This window comes from Myotis davidii, unplaced genomic scaffold (genome assembly GCF_000327345.1).
Source record: "Myotis davidii unplaced genomic scaffold, ASM32734v1 scaffold1798, whole genome shotgun sequence".
NCBI lineage: Eukaryota > Metazoa > Chordata > Mammalia > Chiroptera > Vespertilionidae > Myotis > Myotis davidii.
In genome coordinates, this window is record NW_006288952.1 from 168,842 (window position 1) to 178,358 (window position 9,517).

The window sequence follows — 9,517 nt, forward strand, 5'->3', positions numbered from 1 at the left end:
GAGAGAGAGAGAGAGAAGAGAGGAAATATAGGAATAACCGCATATCAGTTATTCATTTGATGCTGCATCTTGAATCAGTAATGTAGCCCAATGATAGCACTTCGTTGGTTTTTATGTGAAAATTCTTAATGATCATCAGTTTTATAAAGTGGTTTCCAAGAAACTATTTCAGGGAGGGCATTTTTAAAAACTTATTTAAATAGAATAGTAATGATGTTTACATTTTATTTAGAACAATGCATTTTTGTTAGGAAAAGAATTCTTCAGAAAATTCTGATCAACTTTTGCCTTCACATCTAGCATAAATGTATAAGACTACTAGTATATAGAAGAGACAGTATGAAAGTGTAATCTGTATGATCCTTTCTTTCAAAATCAAAGACCTTATTAATGTGCTTGTGTGTTAGGGAGTAAATTCTGAAAACAGATAAACCCAGATTCTAGTCCTGGCTTTTACACCACTGAAGTGTGTAACTTGTGCCAGACATTTTATTTCAACAGGCCTCAGTTTTCTCATCTATGAAGTAGGGGCTGGCCTGGAATGATCAGGAAGGTCCTTCCCAGGGCAACTCCTTGTGACTCTGACCTGTTAGAGCCACAAGGGGAAAGAATCTCCCATAAACATTGACAGATTGTAATATTTCAAAATTCAGATTATTTGGTATTCTTCATAAGTTCCTGACTTGTATCTTTTTTTTTTTTTTCATTTAGGAGGCTGAAAGGCCATGTTTACTTCTGTTACAAAACATTGCCTTTTTCTGAGCAGAGTGCAAGGCCCATGGAAGATGCCCCCAATAAATAATTGCTGGGTTTGTTCAGCTGTGAGAGACATTAGTGTGTTAAGGGATTACTCTGGGCCTTGGTCTGATCCTCTGCTAATGTTAGAGAAGCAGTTGAAGCAACTCTTGTTATTTTCAGAAGTAAACTCTTGAATAGGCTATCACAGAAACCATTACATTCACTAAACCAACACTTACTGAGGTCCTGCCATTTGTCTGACAAGCATGGAATTAAGCCTCAGGAATATAGAGTTAACAAATGTAGGTACCCCAACATCAGCTTCCATAGTAATAAAGAAAACAGGCATTATAGACTTGGTATGAGTAGATATTACTCCAATTAAAGATGAAAAAGCATGAAGTGAGGATACTCTAAATCAGTGTTAAAAGTAAAACTTTTTAAAAAATGTCCAAATCAGTAAAAGTACACACTTGAAAAAATTAAAAAATAATAAGACCTACCCCAACTTCCCCTCCTGCCACTAGTTTCTTTCTCTTGAAGTAAGATGACGGATTCTCATCTGGGTTTCTTCATATTTCCCTTGTTTAAGTCTGAAGAACCAGGGACATTTCAGCTAGTCTCAACAACCATGATGGGAGGCAGGGAGATCTGCAATCTCTAAGGACATTACAGCTGCAATTATTTAAGGACTTATAGATAAAAGCCAGTTTCAGTAATTTTTGCTGAGGTAGCAAAGACCTCATTTTACCCACCCTTTAAATGCTGTGCTTCGTTTGACTTCATAAGGGAAGAAATTTTTATGTCAAAAATTTTATTTTGGAGTAACAAAGTGACCTCAGGTTGGTAAGGATCTGCTGAATTTGCTGAGCTTGAGCTATTTGGTATTTCGACATCCCATTACATTATAATAAACAGTGAAAATCCCCCCTGTGTTATATCTATGGATTTAACCATTTTTATAAATTCTTCTGTATTTATAATACTACTGTGTATTGAACATTATGTACCAGGCATGTGATAGGTATTTTAAAGCATCTCATTTAATCTTTATTGCCGGAAGCCGGTCCATCCTTGCTGCTTGACACAGTCGCTGCAGGAAAGAAACATCTGCACAGCATATGTTTCAAGGGACCTGGCGTATATAGCATACTGTTCTTAATATGTTTGCTCTCCTTAGCGCTGTGTGTTTTAACCAAGGTCACCTCTCCGAGAAAGGTTGTTTCCCCAGGTAGGGATTTTTCCCTGAAGTCAGGGAGGGGATGAAACTCCTTAACTAAGTGCCAGCCGGGTAGTTAATCACTTTAACTACAAACAATCATGCTTAAGCTACATAATCTTTACTCCCTGGAATGGAGATAAGAAACGCCCTAACCTTTGTAATAGAAATTGACAGGATTAAAATCAACTGGTATAAATACGGATGTAACAAGACAATAGAGGGCAGAACTTCTCTGGAGATCCAGACCAGAACTTGGCTGGAGATCCTGGCTAGGCTGCTGATCAACTGAACGCTGTCTCTGTTTCATTCCTTCTTCGCCGACTCCGTCCACACCTTTGGGGACCCCTGGACCTGCTGGGATTGGACCCCAGCACTTTTAGTTGTACAATGAGGTAGATGTTGTTATTCCCCATTTTACCTACAAAGACAATGTAGCTATTTCTGTGCTTCAGGATTTGAATTGTGGTCATTCTGACTCTAGAGTCCAAGTCCAATTTTTCACTTTTCCCCATGCTCCCAAGTAATTATGACTAATGTCTATGCCTGAGCTTTTTCTTTTTTCTTAAATTTATTTGGGTGACATTGGTTAATACAATTATATAGGTTTCAAGTGTACAATTCTATAATACATCATCTGTGTATTGCATTGTGTGCTCACCACCCAAAGTCTAGTCTCCTTCCATCCCCATAAATTTGGCCCCCTTTATTCTTTTCATTCGCCCCCATCCCCTTGCCTTTCTGGTAACTACCTTCTGTTGTCAGTGTCTATGAGTTTTTTTGTTTATTCATTTGTTGCTTTCTGTTTTATATCCCACACATAAATGAAATAACTTAGGTTTGTGCTTTTTAATGCATGGGCTAAAGGACAGGTTAGGTAGGTGAGGGTTGTGTCTGTGAGTGCAGCATGAGGGAGGGGAGACTTCAGGGCTTAAACAGGAGAGGTGCATTTTAGAAGTTTGAGGTGAAGACAAGGAAACAGTAGCCAGAATTGTTCCAGATAGTAGTTTCCGGGACCCCTGTGGATATCAAAATCCACCAATGCTCAAGTCCCATATATAAAATAGCACAGAACAATGTGTACAGTCAGCCCTTCATATTAGTACATGCCCAGCTGTGGGTCAAAAATACTGCTTTCAGTCCCCAACTGGTTGAATCCACAGATGCAAAACCCAGGAATAAGGAGGGCGGACTGTAAATTTATTGAAAGAAATCTGCGTCCAAGTGGTCCTGCACAGGCCAAATCTGTATTTTTCAAGGGTCAACTGTAGTATAGTTGGGATACTTTTCTTGTGTTTGCCTCTAGGATTAAGGTTTTAGATGTACCCAGCTCACAAATGAATTTATAGGTTTCCAAGGGCACTTTAGCAAAGAAAAAGTAATTTACAAATATCAAAGTAATCTATACAAGTTGAGTTTTTCATTAAAGACTGTGGAAATAGCTTGGAGAAGGCTTGTTAACCTTTTCAAGAAGACATTGCTATGGTCACATCATACTGTAATAGTAAAAGTCCATTAAAAGTTATTAGAATTATCACAAAGCAGAAAGTGCACCAAAAATACTATCCCACTCAAGTTTAAGAACATGATGCTTATCTTCTGGAAATACAATATTCGCATCTCCAGGTTAGAAAGGTTAGCCTGGCTGATGTTGCTCAGTGATTGAGCATCAACCCATGAGCCAGGAGGTCACGGTTCAATTCCTGGTCAGGGCACATGCCCGGATTGTGGGCTTGATCCCCAGTGGGGGGCATGCAGGAGGCAGCCAGTCAATGATTCTCTCGCATCATTGATGTTTCTATCTCTCTCTCCCTCTCCCTTCCTCTTTGAATCAATAAAAATATATTTTTTAAAAAAGGGTAAAGAAGCCCCAATAAAGGGCATCTGAAACACCACTGCGATGGAGAGCTGTCCTGAAAGACATCTCTCAGAGCTCTGGCTAAGCCTGTGAAATCATGGATAAAGCCAGCCAAGAATTATTCACACAAATTCTCGTGATTTTGAATGAGCAATATAGTCTTAAAGTCTCTGTACAAATTCTCCCTCCTACTCCCAAGCATGACCATCCTATATAATAATAATCCTATATAATAAAAGGGTAATATGCAAATTGACCCTAACAGCAGAACAACTAACTGGTCACTGACACACACTGACCACCAGGGGGCAGATGCTCAATGCAGGAGCTTCCCCCCTGGTGGTCAGTGCACTCCCACAGGGGGAGCTCTGCTCAGCCACAAGCCAGGCTGACGGCTGCCAGTACAGCTGTGGTGGTGGGAGCCTCTCCCACCTCCTCAGCAGCACTAAGGATGTCCGACTGCAGCATAGGTCTGCTCCCCGCTGGCAAGTAGACTCCCTGAGGGGTCTCAGACTGCGAGAGGCACAGGCCGGGCTGATGGACCCCCTGAGTGCATCAATTTTTGTGCACCGGGCCTCTAGTCTTAAATAGTAGGAAAAAAAAATGTTATAAACTGTTGTCCCCAGAAGATAAAAACAGAAATTTCTTAAAAATATAACTTGCAATCAATAAAAATATATTTAAAAACATATATAACTTGCATAAATTCATGATTAAAAAAAAATAATGGGGCAATATAGCAAGTAGGAGGTTTTGGAGCGTATCCATAATCTTATAAAGTTGATGTCAGGGGAAAAAGCCATGTCCTTTCACAACAGCCCTTCTCTCTCTACTGTTAGATCGAGTACTGGTCTGGGTGGCTGAGGTTCTGGTCAGCTCTGTTGTTCACATGTTCTGGTATCGTCTTTATTGCTATCCTGCCAAGTTTCTCCAAGATATTATGACTTTGCTTTCCATTTTAGAAAAATATTGGTTAATAGAAACCACTACCTATTCAATTCTGATTCAGTAGATGTTTATTGAACATGGTTATTATTTTAAAATGGCTCATATTAGATTATAATTTTGATGTATGTATCTATATTTATTTTATTTTTTTGGATTAGATGCTGTTTTAGATGCTGGCCTTGAGCCAGACCATTTTGCTGAGCAAAATGTATTACTCCTTCGAGTAATACAGTTAAATGCTGGGTGTTAAACAGCCGTATAGGTATCTGGTAACTTTCTGTAGCTATTCCTTCAATTAACAGAACCAGTGGGACTGTCCCCCCTGGGGCTAATGTGGTTGTGGTGATTTTCTGGTATTTCTTTTGAAGAGGTTGCTTTAGGAAATGTGTTTTAGGGCACAGACCAGTCTTAAGTGATAATTCTACCAGGCCAGAAAAGGCTCAATTTATATAAAATAATTAAATGAAGATGTTGGGAAACTTTAAGGAACCAAGCATTTGACTAGATTCTGGAACTCTCCCTTAAATAAACCTGGAAGCCAGAATCAGAGGGATCTTTGGTTTTCTTAGTGTTCTGCTTCTCAAATTTTTTTGACTTTCTGAATGCCACAAGAAAGTAAACTTATATTCTTATGAAGTCAGGGATCATTGGCCAAGTTGTGCTACCAGAAGCTCATACTTTTGAAGTTTCTAGAATGCTTTATCTTATCTTTTTTTTAGAATGCTTTATTTTATAAAACAGTTTGAATATTACATTCTATTCCATAATACTTTAAAAAAATTAAGGTTAAAAATTAAAGACAGAGATCTTTAATGTTTGGTGAGTGTTGACAAAAGAATACACTGGTATAATCCACATACCTACATGTTTTAGCATAGAAGTAGCATTTGAAATCATTTTCAACAAGAAAATTGGTATTTACTTTTTAAAATTTTATTTATTTTTAAAATGTATTTTTATTGATTTCAGAGAGGAAAGAGAGGGGCACAGAGAGAAACATCAATGATGAGAGAGAATCATTGATCGGCTGCCTCTTGCACACCCCATACTGGGGATCGAGCCTGTGACCCCAGTATGTGCCCTGACTAGGTGACCTCCTGGTTCAGAGGTCGAAGGTCAACCACTGAGCCATGCCAGCTGGGCTTGATATTTACTTTTTAAGTTTTATGGCTTGTTATAGGCTTGTTATATTACTCTATAGATTCCCTAGGGATAGTAACAGTGGGCATGGCGTGATAGTTCTATTTTGAGAAGTGTGGACTTAGTTGAGATAGTTGTGCAAAATGATTAGACATCATAATGGACTTTTGTTGTTGTTGTTGTTAGCTAAAGCCTAACATTGCTAGAGAAATCTTTTAATGCCCACTGTTCATCTAAACATCAAAAAATTTCTACTTTAATTGCAAGTCATGTATCAAGTCAAATAATAGGTCTGCTCTCAGGAAATTAAAGATTCATTCAGATTCATTGTTTTTTATTGGGAATCTATTTTGTAGTAAAGCCTTATTCACATGTATGTGACCTACCGTTTAACATCCTGTTCAGGATAACATTTGACACTTTGCTCTGTAGTAGTCATCTTCCAGGAATCCCTCTGATGACGCATTCCCAGCTTTTTCCCCCCATTTTTTGAATTCTTTTTGTGAACATTGCCTGTAACTGCAAGTGTTGTATCTCTGTTTTCCTCCAGGTTTTTTTCAGAGAGCAGATATTAAAGCTTCCTTTTAGAGATAATTTTTAGTTATTGTATATAGTGCAGTGGTTCTCAACCTTCTGGCCCTTTAAATACAGTTCCTCATGTTGTGACCCAACCATAAAATTATTTTTGTTGCTACTTTATAACTGTAATGTTGCTACTGTTATGAATCGTAATGTAAATATCTGATATGCAGGATGATCTTAGGCAACCCCTGTGGAAGGGTTGTTCGACCGCCAAAGGGTCTTAGGCGACCCACAGGTTGAGAACAGCTGATCTAGTGCAATGCACAATACAGTAAGCTCACTGGATTGATTTCGATTGTAGATACTGGTGTTAGGTAATATAGAAGATACAAAACTGGGTAAGGGATAGAGTCCCTTTGCTCATGAATGTTTAATAGTATTAGGGGAGCTGATGATGGTAATTAATACTTATTAAGAGATTTTTATGTGCTAGGTAATATTCTAAGCTTGTTGCATGTGTTATTTGATTTTGTATTCACAATAATCATTTGAGTTAATAACATGCCAGTTTTATATATTAAGAAGCTGTGTCTTGGTCAGGTTTCCTAGAAGCAGAGCCTGAGATGCAGATTCTTGTGCAAGTGATTTGTGGAGGGAGGTCTCAGGAGGAACCTGAGCAAGGGAGGAAGCAGGATGGGGGAGGGCATGGTCCCTGGACTAGCGGTGTCAGCATAACATGTTAGAAATACATCCTCTCAGGTCTCACTCAAGTGAGTTGGGCAGCAACTTGTGGTTTAAGTAGTCTTCCAGGTGATTCTGATTGATATTAAAATTTGAGAACCACTCAGGTAGAGGAAGAATCCAGGTAAAGATGTGGGTTTTGGTAAAAATCTAGCCTTAGTGGGTTCCTTAAAGGAGTTTAGGATTTAATACTTTAATCAGTCAGACATTGGTTGGGGTCAGGGGGGTCTACTAGAGGGACAGTCAGTGAGGGAGGGAATCTCTGGGAAAGGCAGTTATTGTGCAGCTGTGAGCTGTTAGCATCCAACTCCCAGCATCCACTACACTGACATACAGGGAAGATAAGTAGCTAGTAGTGGGATTTGAATTCAGGCAGTCTGGTTCCAGAGTCCATCTTCCTAGCCATTAGTTATACTGTCCCCTGTGGTCAGAACAATAATAGCATTAATAGTATGGGCATAAGTGAACAAGAGACAATTTAGGGGAGAGAGCTCTTCTGATGGAGGAAAACAGTTGCCCTCATGAAAAGGACACAATTTGATTTTGCCTTGAAGTAGGATAAGAACTACACCATGTACAAATTTATGTGAGAGGCCTTTTAGGTATTAGGGCTGGCCTGAGAAAAGGCACTATGGCATGCAAGTATGAGTTTGTGTGTAGAAAGCTAGTTGTTCATTCTGTTTGCCTGAGATTTGGCTTAGTACGGAAATCTGGGAGAAAAGTTGTTCAGCATTGGTTTGAGGCCAGGTCATGGATATCATTGGATGTCAGGCAAGTTAAGATTTTTAATCTGGGAGGTGATGTAATCAGAACTTTAAATTAATATGGCAACAGATATTTAGGATGAATTTTAGGAGGAGAAACTCGGAATAACTGGGAGGGAGACAAGCCTGGAAGCAATCGGTGTACACCAGCGATTTTCAACTTTTTTCATCTCATTGAACACATACACTAATTACTAAAATTCTGTGGCACAACAAAAAATATATTTTTTGCTGATCTGACAAAAAAATAGATATAATTGTGATGCATTCCTACCAGATGGCTGTTGTGTTGGCTATTGTCATTTTTTTTTTTGACAATCTAAAGGAAAAGAGGTCTGTGCCCTGACTAAACAGTCCAGTATTAGATGTTTTAAAAATTCTTGCAGCACACCAGTGTGCTTTTTTTTAATTTAAAATTTTAATTTATTGATTGATTTTAGAGAGAGAAACATCGGTTTGTTGTTTCACTTATTTATGCATTCATTGGTTGCTTCTTATAGGTGCCCTGACCAGTGATTGAACCTGCAACTTTGGCATAGCAGGATGATGCTGTAACCATGAGCTACCCAGCCAGGGCAGCAGTGTGCCTCTTGGGGCACCCCAGTGTGCTGTGGCATGCCGGTGAAAATTGTGGGTGTACATGATAAATTAGGACCTGGTCTTAGCTATGACAGTTAAATTGGAAAGAAGAAACGAAGAAAAGATACTGCAGAAGAAGTGGTATAGGGAGTTGGGGAAATAAAGGATAGCAAGCCATTGAAGAAGCTGCCTGCCTAAGAGGATGCTGGTCCTTTCACACAAGGATGGAGCTTCTGCAGTGGAAGGGACGTGAGGGTGTGCAGAGAAAGTGCAGTTCAGGTTCAGGAGTGTGGAATTTGGAAAGGGGCGTCCCATTTGTAGACGCAAGCAAGTATTTGGAATTGTTGACCTAAAACTCAAGGATGAATAAGACTTCATTGTAGAGGCAATTATTGTAAGTCACAGGTCTGGTCATAAAATTGTCAAGGATGGCAATAATAAGAGTTTAAAATTCTTGATCTCTTCTTGTTCAGTTTTTGAAATACATTGACTCACATGGTCTCCAAATGAATTATGAAGTTACATTTTGCATATTAAGTCAAGAGAAAGTTAAACCTCTTACTGCTCTCTGACTCAGGGTAAGGTATATAATGGGAAAAAAGAAAAAAGTCCTCAAAAGTCCTTTCAGTCAAAAGCAAACATTTTTTTTCCAGCAATTCCTCTGTAGTATCTTGACCTTTATTTTTTTAAATCTCGTCTTTTTTTTTTTTTTTTTTTTAATAATCCTCACCTGAGGATATTTTTCCATTGATTTTTAGGGAGAATAAAAGAGAGAGGGAAAACCAGGGAGAAACACTGAAGTCAGAGAAACACTGAAGTGAAACACATTGATTGGTTGCCTCCTGAATGAACCCTGACCAGGGCCCCTGGCTGGGGAGGAGCCTGCAACCAAGGTACTTCCCTTGGCTGGAATCCACCCCAGGACCCTTTGGTCCACAGGCCGACACTGTCCACTGAACCAAACTGGCTAGGGCAAATCTCTTGTCTCCCCCCCAACCCCCACCCCCC

The 9,517-nt window shown here is 39.2% G+C and overlaps 1 protein-coding gene across 3 annotated transcripts in view; it reads left to right on the forward strand.

Moving 5' to 3' along the window:
* BBX (bobby sox homolog (Drosophila)) overlaps window positions 1-9,517 on the forward strand; it is a 288,627-nt gene that overhangs the window by 30,574 nt on the left and 248,536 nt on the right. The window lies entirely within an intron of this gene.